The 17,239-nt window shown below is 37.5% G+C and overlaps 1 protein-coding gene across 5 annotated transcripts in view; it reads right to left on the bottom strand.

The window, feature by feature from the left end:
- Nucleotides 1–17,239, bottom strand: part of MIPOL1 (mirror-image polydactyly 1) — a 360,714-nt gene that overhangs the window by 165,874 nt on the left and 177,601 nt on the right. The window lies entirely within an intron of this gene.

Genomic DNA, 17,239 nt, shown 5'->3' with positions numbered 1-17,239 from the left:
TTTCACAGTATTTAAAAAACCATCTGGATTTTTCACTACACTTTTCACAGTATTACTACACTGCAATTCACAAGAGAATCTAATAAGTCATTCATTTCAAATCACTATTAGGTACAATCTTGTGTAGAACTTGATTGCTGGAAATGCAAAAACTGAAACAGAAAAATTTTATTTGGCCAGCAGTCTCTCTGTAGTCTCATCTAGCTTATCCCTAAAATACCAAAAAACATATTTATAAAAGATATAAAACTGATAATGCCACAGAAACACTGATACCAGCCCAATCCTGAAATCAATTAGAAAATTAAACAGAACTAACATTAAACAAGAGCAGAAGGGGGCAACAGAGTATGAGATGGTTGGATGGCATCCCTGACTCAATGGACATGCTGCTGCTGCCGCTAAGTCGCTTCAGTCGTGTCCGACTCTGTGCGACCCCATAGACGGTAGCCCACCAGGCTCCTCCGTCCCTGGGATTCTCCAGGCAAGAACACTAGAGTGGGTTGCCATTGCCTTCTCCAAGGCATGAAAGTGAGAAATGAAAGTGAAGTCGCTCAGTCGTGTCCGACTCCTAGCGACCCCATGGACTGCAGCCCACCAGACTCCTCCATCCATGGGACTTTCCAGGCAAGAGCACTGGAGTGGGATGCCATTGCCTTCTCCTCAATGGACATGAGTTTGAGCAAATTCAGGGAGAAGATGAAGGAATGGAAGCCTGGCATGCTGCAGTTTATGGGGTTGCAAAGAGTCAGACACGACTTAGGGACTGACCAACAGTGAACAACAACATTAAAACACACAATTGGTAGAAAATAAATACTATCTTCAGAAATAAAGAAATCCACAGGCATAAGAGAAGGTTGGGGAATTATTTTGTCTCTAGTTTATGTCCAAACACCAAGTCTATGACAGTAAGTTTTCAAACACCATGTAAGATATTCCAATTCAGCATGCTTTATGTCAGGCCCAGATTTAAATAACAACCATTCTTCTTATGATTCTGATACACACCTCTGTTATGAACCTATACTCAGTACCAATTAACCTATACTCAGTACCTAACAGTCAATGAATAGGACCTTCATTGCCTTTAAAGGTACCCAGGGTACTGTTTCCAAGAAAGTACTGTGGACATCTGCTCTTTTACACCTTCTTGGTCACCGTAATACCAAAGGCCAATAGGTAAGGAAAAAAAGGGAGGAGATGATGAGGGAGAGCTGGGGACAAGGGGAAAGGAGGACTGCTGACGTGGACAGCCTTAGGAAAGACCGGGAAGGAAGTCCTGGGAGCCCTGAATGGTTTCTCACATATTATGTTTCTTTTCAGGTCAGTACTTATTCTGTTATTAAAACAATTTCATTCTACTACACATCCAGTCCCATCACTTGATGGCAAATAGATGGGGAAACAATGGAAACAGTGAGAGACTTTATTTTCTTGGGTGCCAAAATCACTGCAGATGGTGACTGCAGCCATGAAATTAAAGACGCTTGCTCCTTGGAAGAAAAGCTATGACCAACACAGCATACTAAAAAGCAGAGACATGACTTTGCTGACAAAGGTCCATCTAGTCAAAGCTATGGTTTTTTCCAGTAGTCATGTATGGATGTGAGAGTTGGACTATAAAGAAAGTTGAGTGCCGAAGAATTGATGCTTTTGAACTGTGGTGTTGGAGAAGACTCTTGAGAGTTCCTTAGACAGAAAGGAGATCCAACCAGTCCTGAAATATTCAGGATATATATTCAGATCCAACCAGATATGAAAGGAAATCAGTCCTGAATATTCATTGGAAGGACTGACGCTGAAGCTGAAACTCCAATACTTTGGCCACCTGATGTGAAGAACTGACTCAATGGAAAAGACCCTGATGCTGGGAAAGATTGAGGGCAGGAGGAGAAGGGGACAACAGAGGATGAGATGGTTGGATGGCATTACCAACTCGATGGACATCACCAACTCCAGGAGTTGGTGAAAGACAGGGAAGCCTGGCGTGCTGCAGTCCATGGGGTTGCAAAGAGTCAGACCTGACTGAGCGACTGAACTGAACTGATTCTATTACCCAAATCTTTCTCCAGTTTGGCTACAGATAAGAGGACTGTGGCCAAACTGAAGTTGGTATGAGTAGGTATTATCTGGGCAAAGGAAATAGGGCAATAGGTGATGCAGAGCATTTTTTCAGTCAGGGAAATACTAGGTCCAAAGGCTGGAGAAAGACTCCAGGATCTATCTAAACCCAGCTCCCATAATGATGAGTCTGCCTGTGTGCCTAAAGTTCAGTCTTCTACTGAAAGTGTATGTCTTCACTCAAATGCTCATTTTGATTAATTTTTTAAATCATATTACAAAATGTATAAAACAATAGGGAAGCATGCAAGGTAATTTTATATTTCTATCATTTTTTGTCAAAATAATATCTTCAAATTGTTAAAATAGTACTATGAACATAAAAATTACAAAAACATTAGTAACCAATATTAGGAGCAATTAAATGTAAATATTTACAAGTATTATTTGGACAAGACTCTGATGCTGGGATGGATTGGGGGCAGGAGGAGAAGGGGACAACAGAGGATGAGATGGCTGGCATCACCGACTCGATGGACGTGAGTCTGAGTGAACTCCGGGAGTTAGGGATGGACAGGGAGGCCTGGCGTGGTATGATTCATGGGGTCACAAAGAGTCGGACATGACTGAGCGACTGAACTGAACTGAACTGAACAAGTATTATATTTGGGGTTTGCCTCTGACAAACTCCACAGAAGTTTCCCACAGTAATTCAGTATTCCTTTTATGGAAGAGGGAACAGTTCACAGTTGTTTCATCTGAATCTCATCAGTTTTATTGTGTCTTGGTGTACTTGATGAACTTACACAGGCTTTGATGATTTGACTATACCTGGTGCAGTAATCCACAGAGTCACCCTTTAATGCAATCATTCCTTTCAGAGAGCCTATAATGAATGCATCATGGCAATTCTCCATTTGGCATGCAGACTTTAAACCCGGTCTAGCTGAGAGTCTTGCCCATTATAAAGAAAGAAAACATTTATTGTGTGGAAAAGAAAGCCTACATGGAAATAGAATACTATTAGGAACTAGGATAAAATCTCTTTTCACCTCTCTTCTTCAGAATTTCATACTTTTTATTGACATATTGGCTCCAACTTTTCCAACTGTCTATTTCATAACTTCAGAGTACCCATGGCCTACAGCAGTCTGCTGCTGTTGCTGCTTAGCCACTTCAGGAGTGTCTGGCTCTGTGCAACACTATGGACCTCAGCCTGCCAGCCTCCTCTGTCCGTGGGATTCTCTAGGCAAGAATACTAGAGTGGGTAGCCATGCCCACCTCCAGGGGATCTTCTCTACCCGGGGATTGAACCCGGGTCTCCTGCACTGCAGGCAGATTCTTTACCGCTGAGCTACCAGGGAAGCGCACAGCAGTCTGCCTGGCCCTAAACCTACCTTGGGATCTTTTGGCTCAGATTTCAAAGCTCACTGTTGTGTTCTCTCTCAGTTTCCTGATTCCAAATGATTAAATTATCATCTAACCACTAGCAAAGTAACACTCAAAATTCTCCAAGCCAGGTTTCAACAGTACATGAACCATGAACTTCCAGATGTTCAAGATGGATTTAGAAAAGGCAGAGGAACCAGAGATCAAATTGCCAACATCCGCTGGATCATCAAAAAAGCAAGAGTTTCCAGAAAAACATCTACTTCTGCTTTATTGACTACGTCAAAACCTTTCACTGTGTGGATCACAACAAACTGTGGAAAATTCTGAAAGAGATGGGAATACCAGACCACCTGACCTGTATCCCAAGAAATCTGTATGCAGGTCAAGAAGCAACAGTTAGAACTGGGCGTGGAACAACAGACTGGTTCCAAATCAGGAAAGGAGTACGTCAGAGCTGTATATTGCCTGCTTATTTAACTTATATGCAGAGTATATATCATGAGAAATGCTGGGCTGGATGAAGCACAAGCTGGAATCAAGATTGCCAGGAGAAATATCAATAACCTCAGATATGCAGATGACACCAAACTTACGGTAGAATGTGAAGAAGAATTAAAGAGTCTCTTGATGAAAGTGAAAGAGGAAAGTGAAAAAGTTGGCTTAAAACTCAACATTCAGAAAACTAAGATCATGGCATCTGGTCGTATCACTTCATGGCAAACAGATGGGGAAACAAAGGAAACAGTGACAGACTTTATTTTTTTGGCTCCAAAATCACTGCAGATGGTGACTGCAGTCATGAAATTAAAGACATTTGCTCCTTGGAAGAAAAGTTATGACCAACCTAGAAAGCATATTAAAAAGTAGAGACCTTGCCAACAAAAGTCCATCTAGTCAAAGCTATAGTTTTCCCAGTAGTCATGTATGGATGTGAGAGTTGGACTAGAAAGAAAGGTGAGCACTGAAGATGATGGTTTTAAACTGTGGTGTTTGAGAAGACTCCTGAGAGTCCCTTAGATGGCAAGGAGATCCAACCAGTCCATCCTAAAGGAAATCAGTCCTGAATATTCATTGGAAGGACTGATGCTGAAGCTGAAACTATAATACTTTGGCCACCTGATGGGAAGAGTTGACTCATTGGAAAAGACTCTGATGCTGCGAAAGATTGAAGGCAAGAGAAGGGGACAACAGAGGATGAGATGGTTGGATGGCATCACCAACTCGATGGACATGAGTTTGAGTAAGCTCCAGGAGTTGGTGAAAAACAGGGAAGCCTGGTGGGCTGCAGTCCATGGGGTTGCAAAGAGTCAGACACAACTGAGTGACTGAACTAAAGTGAACCTACCAATCTTTTTGAACTGGATGAGATGGTCAGATAGCATCAGCAAACTCTGGGAGATAGCTGAGGACAGAGGAGCCTGGGGTCACAGAGTAGGACACAACTTAGCAACTGAACAACAACAAACACAGATCATTATTAGCTAGCTTTGGGCTAGACAGGCACACATCAGATTTCTTATAAAAGGAGAATGCTTGAGGATATGTTAACTGATCTCTCCATTCTTTAAATCTTCCTCCAGGTTATATTCATATAATCCTTACACTTACACTTCACAGAAAAGCTCCTCAAAAAATAATCTACCTTTTCCCCACTTTTAAATGTATTAACTCTGCAACTTACTAGATTGAAGGCTACCATCAGAACCACTGAACTGCAACTGCAACAACAAAGGTACCATTGCCTTCCTAGTTGTCAGATCAAATGGACACTTGTGATTATGTTTGACTTTGTAGAATTTGACCCTATGAACTACTCCATACACAGAACTTTATTCTATTCTGAATCTATGATAACACAACCTCTTGGTAATCTTTCTGACTCGCTTCTCAGTCTCTTTTGTGAACCATTTATTTCTGTGCGTCAGTAGTGAGATTCTGGAATACTCTTGTTTCATGTATCTTTTCTTCTAAATCTGACCTCTGAATACTCTCATATACTTCAGAGATTTGAACTGCAACCTGTACAAAATCTGGTATCATTCTCCCCCTTCTCCAGTAATTTCCTGCCACTATACTTCCCACAGTATGGTCACATGCTCTAAGAGAAAGATGTACATGTAAGAGTATTTTTCAAAGTTTTGCTTATGATATCGAATAGCTTGAATGAAGATGCTCTAAACAGAAGACAGAAAATTACAAGGTATGTATCAAGCACAGGGATTTATAGAGTCAACAAATTGATGATGCAGATCTGTACTTACAGAGGCAGAAAGATCTTTTTATTTGGTGAGTTACTTCATTTCTGTTTATATTAAATCCATAACAACACAGAGAAAAAAGGCCTGGAATGGAATCACTGGCTTTATGTGGTACACGTGCCTGATTCTGAAGCAACTGCTGTGGCCAGGAGAATCTGACATTCTGATCTGTCAGACCTGAGGCCACAGAGGTATTATCACCAGCCAAACTACATGCGAGGAATAAGGACAGTCTGTTTCTTACAAGAGAACAAAGGTTATAAAAATCAGGTGAAGGATGAAAAAATTCTGAGTAGCAAAATTACTGTTGAACACTACCATTACACTGGGCAAATGTAAAAACAAAAGAAAGAAAAACTAGTTGCTATGGTCTGAATTTTTGTCACTCCAAAATTTCAATGTTGAAATCTTAACCCTTAAAGATGATGGTATTAGAAAGGTGACCTTTGAAATGGGAGGTGATTAGGTCACTAGTATAGACAGTTCATGGTATTGATGTGGACCCCACAGTGATCCCTTGCCCCTCTCACCACGAGAAGACACAGTGAGAGGTGCCAGCTATGAAAAAAAGAGAAGGCCCTTACCAGATCCTTACCATACCGGTATCTTGACCTTGGACTTTCCAGCCTCCAGAATAGTGAGAAATAAATATCTGCTATTTATAAGGTACTTGGTCTGTGATATTTTGGTTATAGAAGTCAGAATGAACCAAGATAATGGCACTAATACATATATCAGAAAAGTATACTTAAAGGTATGAAGCTGTAAGCAGTCTGAAAAGGAACAGTATATAATAATGTAATGTATATGCATAGCCTGAGAGAGTTATACATATCTATATAACAAAGAATAGAGCAGACAAATGTATAAAGCAAGAAATTCCTAGCAATATGAGAAAATTATAAGAATGGAATTATAGTGGAAGCATAAATTGAGTTCAACTGAATATATATTGACCTCATACACTGAACAGAGACTGTAATTTATTTATTTAGTCGATGATATCTTTCACAGTGGATTATTTACATGGTAAGAAATAAAACATTAATATATTTTTTAAAATATAAGTGTTTAAATTATATTCTCTAAATTATTCTGGATCAAACAAAAAAATCAAAACAGAACCAACTCGTGAAAAAAAAACATTTGATCCCTCCCAAAACTATAGACATAGCTGGACTTATAGTCAAGAGTAAAGTGTATAGCCTTACAATTTTATTTTTAAAAAAAGACTGAGATAAGCTAATTAACTTATAAAAATTAGAATAAAACAGAATAAAGAGTGAAAAGGGAAACAGAAATGGAAACTTTAGCAAGTTGAAAGGATAAATAAAACCAAGAATTTATTAAAAGAAAATAAAATGCATAAAGCCCAGGAAAGACTTTATAAGAAAAAAGAGAAAGGGAGACAGAAAGCAGATATACGCCACAATACAGATGAAAGAGTGAATACAGAGAAACAGAAGAAATTCAAAAACTGAGAAAATTATCTACAATTCTATAATATCAAATCTGAGATGTGAAAAGGGTATTTCCTAGAAAAAAAATACAGACCAACAAAACTGACTTAAGAAAAATAAAAACTAGATATAGTGAAACTACTGAAAAAGCAATTTACAAATTCACTGTAATAAAAAGTTACCAAGAGTACATGGTTTTAAAAATTGATTCTACTTAATACTTAAGGCAAGACCATTCTCATGCAATTTTAAAGCTGCCAAGATTTCTGCTGAAGGCAGAAATTTTGGTCATTCTCTAAGCTAGTAACATTAACATCAAAACAGGTGCAACCAAATAAGCCAAAACAAACTCGAGAATTCAGGTCTAGATGACATGCCTACTACAAAGCTAGTGATCAACAGAGTGGTACCATCATAGAGACAGATATGTTAGATCAATAGAACAGAACTAAGAGTCCTGAGCTAAACTCTCAAATTTATGATCACTGACTTTTGAGAAGGTGTCAAGATAATTCTGTAGGGAGGAAAACAGTCTTTCAAATAGTGCAGAGAAAACTGGATACACACATGTAGAAAAAGTATTTGGACTCCTACCTTATACAATACCTAAAAATTCATTAAAAATTGGTCAAAGGTCTAAATGTTTAAATGTCCATCAGCTAATAATCTGATAATCAGATTATAGTATATCTGTACAATGATTATGCATCAAAGAAAAAGGAAGGATGATACATGCTATAATATGAACAAACTTTGAAAATATTATGCAAAGTGAAAGAAGCCAGTCACAAAGAATCACATATCCTATAATTTCATTTATAAAAAATCTCCAGAATGGCAAATCTATAGAGAGAGAAAGTAGCTTAGTGGTTGCTTGAGACTGAGGAGAGGATGTCAGCAGGAATGAGGAATGATAGTTAAAAATGTACAGGATGTTTTAGGTGAATGTTGAAAATGTTCTAAAATTACGATTGTGGTTATGTTATGTCTGCACAAATATGCAAATACACCAAAAAACACGGAATTGTAAACTGTAAACAAGTGAATTTTATTGTATATGAAATACTTATCAATAAAGCTGTAAGATGCAAAACAAAACAAAACAGCGCAAAACAAAACCACAAGACTGATGGACAAAGGACCAAAAGAAAGCAAAGAAAAACCAACAGAAAAAAAAATGACAAAAAACATGAACAAATACACCTAATTATTTATATTCTCACATATAATCCCTTGGATATATGAAAAAAAATTTACACTCACTAACGAACAAACAAAACAGGTAATTTTCATTTATATTTGAGAACATGAACTTTGGAGATCAATAGCCTTGGTTCAGACGTAAGGTACACCACTAACTACTCCTCCTAACATGGGTCACGTTAATTAACACATGTTGCTTAGTTTATTACCCTATAAAATTAGAAACAGCTGTACCTGCTATCTCAACGGTCTAAATACTTTACCACTGTAAGTAAATTCCTTACTACTATATGGAGTAAGAGTACCTGACACTCAGTTACGTACTATATGAGGGCAGATGATTATAACTTTTAAAATTCCCAGGAAAACAATGACAAAACAAATCCAACAGTTTATTCAAGGAGTTGTTCAACATCCAAGAACTCAATAAAATACATCTTACTAATAAGAACTTTTAAAAAATTCTAGAAAGAAGCTACTTAAATATGACAAAACAATATCAAAGTCCAACAGTAGATGTAATGCTTATGCCTAGGTTGCAGAAAGCTGAAACAAGCTGTCACTCCACTTTGACAGTAAGAAAAGCTAAATAAGGCACAAAGCCATACTTTTTCTTGAGCTCATCAGACAACTAAGCTCAGCAGAAAACCAGTTTTAACTTCAAGGAGGGAGAAGCATGCAAAGCAAATGGGATACACAGTCTAGCTGACTGAGAGCAGACCACAGGAAGAAGGGTTAGCTATCTATCGCACAGAATCTTCGGAAATTCCTGACAAAAGGTGACTTGCAACTACGGGTAGATATTTCCCCATAGATCTCCATCAGGTGCTCATGAGAAATATTAAGGACCAGAAATATTAAGAAAACCAGAGAGAGCTTCCCTCAGTGATGTAGGCATGCAGGGGATGTGGGGGAGGGAACTGCTGCTATGGAAAGGAACAAACCACCCCACCCCTCTATCCCAACACCAGCCCTTTCTGTAAACAGATCAAAAGCCATATACAGCTAAAAGAAGGACAGTAAACTTCAGGACACAGGAAAAAAACAAAACAAAACACACTCTGCGTGGGAGTGGTAGAAGAAAGAACTCTCTATTCCTGGGTGAGCAGCAAGAAAATAGATCCAGGCCCAGGATCCTACACCAATATCATTAGATAGGTAGATTCTACATTGAGAAAGGGGCATGAATGTCTCTCTTTTACAATACCTGTCACAGATACAAGTCAGAGTTTGGATCCCATGGAGAGGAATCCTGAGAAAGCCTGACCCCAAAGTCCAATCACAAAGGGACTGTGTAAGATAGAAGCAGAAAAACTCTTCAGTTCTTCAATACCAGATGGTAAAAATCAGCATCCAAATGCTAGACAAGCGCAGGAGTGTACAGTGAGACACCCTCGAGGTATAAGTACATAGGATCAACTGAAAATGAAGGGTGGAAGATGAACACAGAAAGTCCTCCAGCACTGCACCTCTATCCTTAGAAAAAGGCCAACAGCAATTCATTCTGAGAACAGCTTGAAACTTAGGATGCACTAACAGTGACCATAACAACAAAACCCAAATCCAGATCAACTCCTCAGTAGATCAACTCAATACTCACACTACTGGCCTGATAGAAGAAGCACCATTCTACCCACAATGTCTAGCATTTAAACAAGAAAAAATTATGAGATACACGAAAAGCAAAAGCAAAACAACAAACATGTCAAAAGACAAAGCAACCACAAAACCAGACTCAGGGATGATCTATATATTGGAACTATTCAGTGAGACTCTAAATTATGAAAGGAAATATAAAATCCCATGGTAAGTATCACAACTAGTTGGTGTAATGTAGAATCCATTCTCATTAAAATTAGGTAAAAGTCAAGCAGGGTATCTATTGCAATTCCTAGTCAAGATTAATTTGGCAGGTCTAGAAACTGTGAGAGAGGAGAGGAAATATTATTAACATTTCATTTACATACCTTAGCACTTTTTCACTGGCTACAATGAACATATAAAATTTTTTAACAATGTATTATTTTGAAATAATTCAAGACCACAAAATCTTGCAGAGCAGGGAGGAAGAAGACAGTGGGATAAATGGAGAGAGTACATGGAAACATATACATGACCATATGTAAAATAGATAGCCAATGGGAATTTGTTATATGACTCAGGGAATTCAAACCAGGGCTCTGTAACAACCTAGAGGGGTGGGAGGTGGGAGGGAAGTTATAGAGAGAGGGGATATAGGTATATCAATGGCTGATTCGTGTTGTTGTATGGCAGAAACCAAAACAGACAATGAAAAGCAAATGAAGTTCTTTTATTTATCCAATGATTATTTCACCCTTGTTTTCAACAGCTGCTTTCTCTCTGTATATTTAAGGAATTATTCCCCCTTTTGCTTTCAGTATATTTAAGATGATATACCATTATTACTGTCAGGAAGTCAGATAGCAAGAATTCAGGCAACAGGTGTGATCCTAAACCAGCTGTAAAGCTAACTGTAGAAGAATGAATTCTTGAGACTTTTTATGAGCTTCTCCACAGTAAGAAAATCAAGTTTTCTTACTTTCATATTTTGCATGAAGGGCTTGACTCTTGTTCACCTAAACAGTGATGGTGTGATCATCTAAGACACCAGCTTCAGGAAAAGATCTTCATTACATTCTGGTTTAAATAGGCCCTTGGCTCTGTTTTCTGTTTGTCTTGTCCTTGTAGTCCTTAAAATTCAAAGTTCAAATTCACCACCATTTGACAAACGCACTGAGGGGGCAAGATGACTTCAGGCAATCACTTATTTCCCATGTTTGTTCATTTGTTTTTCTATTTCCATGTTGCTTTAAGCCTTTTCAGATTCCTTGTCTTCTCAGTCATTTTGTAAAATATTCTTAAAGTAATAGGCAACCTTTTTATTGTTTTTATTAAGAAAGTTATTCAGAATATCTGTCTTCTTTCATTGCTGAAAATGTTAGACTTACTAAAGGTTTTGGGGTAGAAAAGGGTCACTTGTGTTTTAGAATGACAGCTAATAGAAGTGTGACAATGATTACAAAGGTGAGAAACTGAGGGGGAAAAAGTTAGATTGGAAGGTACTATTACCTTCTAGATCATGAACTTGACACAGAGCCAAGGCATAATAATACAAAAGAGAGTAAAATAGAAAAGAAGTCACTGTTGCAGAATTGACAGGACTGGATGTTCTGTCACTGTGTAGTAGGTGAGAGTTTGAAAGGACATGAAGAGCATGTCAATTACATATTAGGCTACAAGTCTAGGAGATTGGGAATGCCATTAATTAAAAGATGTTAACTGACCAATAAGGAGAAGGCAATGGCACCCCACTCCAGTACTCTTGCCTGGGAAATCCCATGGATGGAGGAGCCTGGTAGGCTACAGTCCATGGGGTTGTGAAGAGTCGGATACGACTGAGTGACTTCACTTTCACTTTTCACTTTCATGGACTGGAGAAGAAAATGGCAACCCACTCCAGTATTGTTGCCTGGAGAATCCCAGGGACGGGAGCCTGGTGGGCTGCCATCTATGGGGTCGCACAGAGTCGGACACGACTGACGTGACTTAGCAGCAGATCAATAAAGTTAAGAGGAACTAAAGAACCTCTTGATGAAGGTGAAAGAGAAGAGTGAAAAAGCTAGCTTAAAACTCAACATTCAAAAAACTAAGACACTAGCATCAGGTCCCATCACTTTATGGCAAATAGACAGGAAAAATTGGAAACAGTGACAGACTTTATTTTCTTGGGCTCCAAAAATCACTGCAGATGGTGACTGCACCCTGGAAGTTAAAAGACACTTGCTCCTTGGAAGAAACACTATGATAAACCTAGACAGCATATGGAAAAAGCAGAGACATCACTTTGCTGAAAAAGGTCCATATAGTCAAAGTTATGGTTTTTCCAGTAGTCATATATGGATGTGAGAGTTGGACCATAAAGAAGGCTGAGCATCACAGAATTGACGTTTTTGAACTGTCGTACTGGAGAAGATGCTTGAGAGTCCCTTGAACAGCAAGGAGATCAAACCAGTCAATCCTAAAGGAAATCAACCCTGGTATTCATTGAAAGGACTGATGCTGACACTGAAGCTCCAATACTTTGGCCACCTGAAGTGAAGAGCCAACTCATCGGAAAAGACCCTCATGCTGGGAAAGATTGAGAGCAAAAGGAGGAGAAGAGGGTGATAGAGGATAAGATGTTGCATAGCATCATCAACTCAATGGACATGAGTTTGGGCAAACTCACAGAGATGGTGAAAGACAGGGAAGCCTGGTGTGCTGCAGTCCATGGGGTTGCAAAGAGTCACACATGACTGAACAACTAAACAACAACAAACTGATCAATTTGGAAGTAAATAGAAAATTGTTAAGAATGATTTAAAATATATAGCATTATGTCACTAGAAAAATAAGTCAGGGCATAGATGACCACATAGGGACTTAAAAGTTCTCCAAGTGGCTCACTTGCTAAAAGGCTCAATGATGTTAAAGGCCAGCTTCCCTGCTCATGCAGATAGTAAAGAATCTGCCTGCAAGGCAGGAGACCCAGTTTCACTCCCCGGGTTGGAAAGTTCCCCTGGAGAAGTATTTCCAAGAATAATCCAGTATTCTTGTCTGGAGAATTCCGCAGACAGAGGAGCCTGATGGGCTATCATCCATGGGGGCGCAAAAGGTCAGACATGACTGATTAACATATTTTTCTCTTGGCATTTGTGTGTTTGTGTATGAGAGTGCTCAGTTGCACATGTCCGACTCCTTGCGACTCCATGGACAGTAGCCCGCCAGGCTCCTCTGTCCATGGAATTTTTCAGGCAAGAATACTGGAGTGCGTTGCCATTCTGTACTCCAGGGCTCTTCCTGACCTAAGGATTGAACCCACATCTCTGTGTCTCCTGCATCAGCAGATGGATTCTTTACCACTGCATCACCTAGGAAGCCCCAACTTCACACCTATAAAATTGAGATTCTTCCTTCTTCTGTCATCCCCACTGTAGAATTCCTCTTATGTCTCACTGGCAAAAAGAAAAGCTTACAAAGTGTTTAACTTTTCCATCTTCTATAAAGCTGTAAAGGTAAACAAAGGAGAATATAACTGAGAATAAATGTTAAGTTATAGAGTCAACAGAGTTTGGCTCAGGTCCTGACTTCCTCCCAGGTTGAAGAGAGGACTTAGGAAGTCAAATTCAGGGTTTCGTTTCAAGTTTACTGAAGTAAAGGAGACACTAAGATATCCAAGTGGAAGGGCAAAGCAGTCGTTAGGACACAAATGACAGATGATGTTGCAGGAACGGATGAAATTAGAAAAGACAAGCCTACAATAAACAAAACACCAAATGCTGGCAAGAATATGGAGCAACAAAAACTGTCATTCATAACTAGCAAATCCAAAATGGTACAGCCATTTGGGAAAACAGCTTGGCATCTCCTCAAAAACTAAATATACTTTTACCATACGATTCAGCAATCATGGTTCTTTGCATTTACTGAAATGAGTTGAAAACTTACATCCACAGAAAAACGTGCATGTGGATGCTTACAGCAGATTTATTCATAAATAAATGCCCAAATTTGGAAGCAACCAAAAGATGCCTCAATAGGTGGGTGAATAAATAAATTGCGGTATATTCAAATAATGGAAATTTATTCAATACTAAAAAGGAATGTAGTATAAAGCCATCAAAAGATATGGATGAACTTTAAATGATTATTAAGTGAAAGAAACCTATGTGCACAGAACTACTACATGACATTCTAGAAAAGACAAAATTATGGACACACTAAAATGATTAATGGCTGGGTAGGTGCTGAGGTGAAGGAGAGATAAATAGGTGGAATGCAGAGGATTTTTAGAGTGAAACTCTTCTGTATACTTTTTCACAGTGAAACTCTTCTGTAATACTACAATGATATTAGTAAATATTTGTTATTTACATTTCTCAAAATCAACAGAATGTACAACACTAGGTGAACCCTAATGTAAACTATAGACTGTGGGTTACACTGATGTAGGTTATGGATTGCAATAAATGTACCTTTCCTGTACTGGATGCTGGGGGCATCTGAATGTATGGAACACTGAGTGTGAAGGAGTTCTAGTTTGTTTGATTTTGCTGTGCAGCTAAAACGTCTCTAAAATAAAAAATCTGTTTTTTTGGTTTTTTTTTTAAGAAACAAAAAGTAGGGGACTAATCACATAACTTAGGGGAATATTTACACTTTAGGAACTGGTAGAAGAAAGGCACAAGCTAAAGAATACAATCAAAGAAAAGAAAAATGATGAGGATATGGAAGCAAAGAATTATAGGAAGGTAATTCATGAAGGCAGGGGCTAGTAAGATGAAAATGTGTTCCAGTTAGGCTTACTGGGATACTAAGCAGGATATGCAATGATAAGTTTCATGGGTTTAACCATCAGAGGTTACATATAATTTAAGAAAGAGTATGTTTCAATGGAATTACAGTGGTGAAGTCCAATTGTAGGAGGTTAAAGATATGTGATAAGGGAAGTAAATGAAACCAAACAGGAAAGAAAGGCAGTTTATATGACATTTCTTATTAAATCTAATGCCTGAATATTTATGCCTAATCTAAATTTACTTTAAAATCATTAGATGTTCAAAATTGTGTTCATTGAGAAATAAATTTAATAGTGGATAAAATTTATTTTAAATGAAGGAATGAACTATCTTTTTAATTTACGTAACTTTCAGGGTATAGATTAGTATCAGTATAAATTTAGCCTTTGATCCTATATGTATCACTGTGTTCTACTTATTATTAGGGAAAATTTTAAATATTGTAAAAGTAGGGAAACAGTGTCATGCTGCCAAATTTAACTAGTACGTATTCCATGCTTGGACTTCCCTTGTAGCTTAGTCATTAAGCAATCTTCCTGCAATGCAGGAGAACAGGGTTCGATCCTTGGATTGGGAAGATTCCCTAGAGAAGGAAATGGCAACCCACTCCAATATTCTTGCCTACAGAATCCCATGGACAGAGGAGTCTGGCAGGCTATAGTCCTTGGGGTCGCAAGAGTTGGACACGACTTGGTGACTAAACCACCACCATTCTATACTACTTCAAAAACAATGCATTTAAGGATCAACAAAATTCTTATTTTATGCTTTATCACAAAAAATAATTTACAAAGCATTTCCTGGTTATTAGGATAAACAAAGATATTCAAATGGCACTAGATTACTAAAAAGTATCCACATATAATGTATCCATGTATAATAATCATGTTATTTCCCACAGTCATCACTTTGGAAAGTTCTATGTAATGTAGAACCATTAACTTTGATTTTTTCCAACATACCTGTAGGACTGTTTCCTTTAAGAATTATAGCATAATGCAATGTAATAAAGCACAAAAACTTCAGCTATCATCCTATTCAAATTTATATTACCTTATTCAGTGATATTAATAATAGTACCACTTATGTTAAAATACTAGAAATATTATTGGCAGACTGAAATCTACTAGAGACAGATTCTGTTTAAAAATTCTTCCTCAACTTCATTAGATACTAGTCAAATATTTACAGTTAACATTTTTTAAAATGACACCTGTAAATGTATTTTAAGAGATAAGCATATTGCTTGGAAAGGAGAAAGTTTGTTCACCAAACAGCTTGGTAATAAACTTATTATTATCCATATCTTATATGGCAATTTAAAGACATGAAGTGTAATAATAAAAGGACTAAATAAAGAATAAAGACCCTGAAAGGTAAGAAAAATTTTAAAAAATGATTCAGAATAAAGCAGATATATTATAAATGACCTAATTTTAATAATAAACTTAAAGGTTTTCTATGAGGAATTATGGCACAAGATAACTAAAGAATGATTTTATGGGGGTTTATTTTTATTTTGTGTTGAATTTACAGGTTTCTTTTGGTCTACAATTTGCCTTCTAATTTTAATAATCTCTTGGAACTATGCATCTTTTTCTCTCTACACATAGTGGCTATCATTTAATTCAATTTAACATAAATACACAAACAAAAATGCCAGAATAAATATCATGCAATTATTATTAACTTAACAAACTAGAATTCTTATTTTAGGTCCTATTTTAAATACTGATAGCCATGTCAAACAGAGCACATAATACCTGTCCCTTAAGGCTGATAAACTAACACTCATGATGGAGGCTCTCTCTAAAAGAACTTTACCTTTGATTTGCAAATATACATCTAAGTAATTATATGCTTAATTTTACTCATACAATAGACAATTCCTTGGGTAACTGAAAAATAATCATAGCAATCTATAGTTCTTTTCTTTCCCATTTATTGTTCTGGTCTGTCTGTAAATTCGAGAGAAAAAAGAAAAGTGCATTAAATAGTAATAGCAAAGTTATTACACACACACACTGCTGAGAACGAAGCTAAATATACTTTGTAGAAAATCCATCTTCAACCAAACCTCATACTTCATAAACAGATTAAAAATATTTCTACATCAAATGTCACCATTTTCCTCAACGTTGGTTGATGATTCTGGTTTACTGACTTACCCTTCTAATGACATGATGTTTTTTTGTAATCTGCAGCAAGAAACGAATTTAAGACAACAAAATACAATACAAACTTCTTGACAGCACATTTTTCTTTAACTGTGCCATTAACAACAACGATGAACATTTTGTTTCCTGTGGCTATGCTGTGTTTTTATTTTTAACCCGTTAATGAGAACGTAAGCACCTTGAGGGCAGGGGCCTCTATTATGTCACAGGCATTATGCTAGGAACCAGGGCAAAGACAAAAAAGAGAATGAAAAGTATCTTAAGAAAAAAAGATAATTAGTTAAATTGAAATAATGTCCTTTTTCATTAACTATAGGATCTATATT

This window comes from Bos mutus, chromosome 21 (genome assembly GCF_027580195.1).
Source record: "Bos mutus isolate GX-2022 chromosome 21, NWIPB_WYAK_1.1, whole genome shotgun sequence".
Lineage (NCBI taxonomy): Eukaryota > Metazoa > Chordata > Mammalia > Artiodactyla > Bovidae > Bos > Bos mutus.
This window is presented reverse-complemented; position numbering and strand designations above follow the sequence as displayed.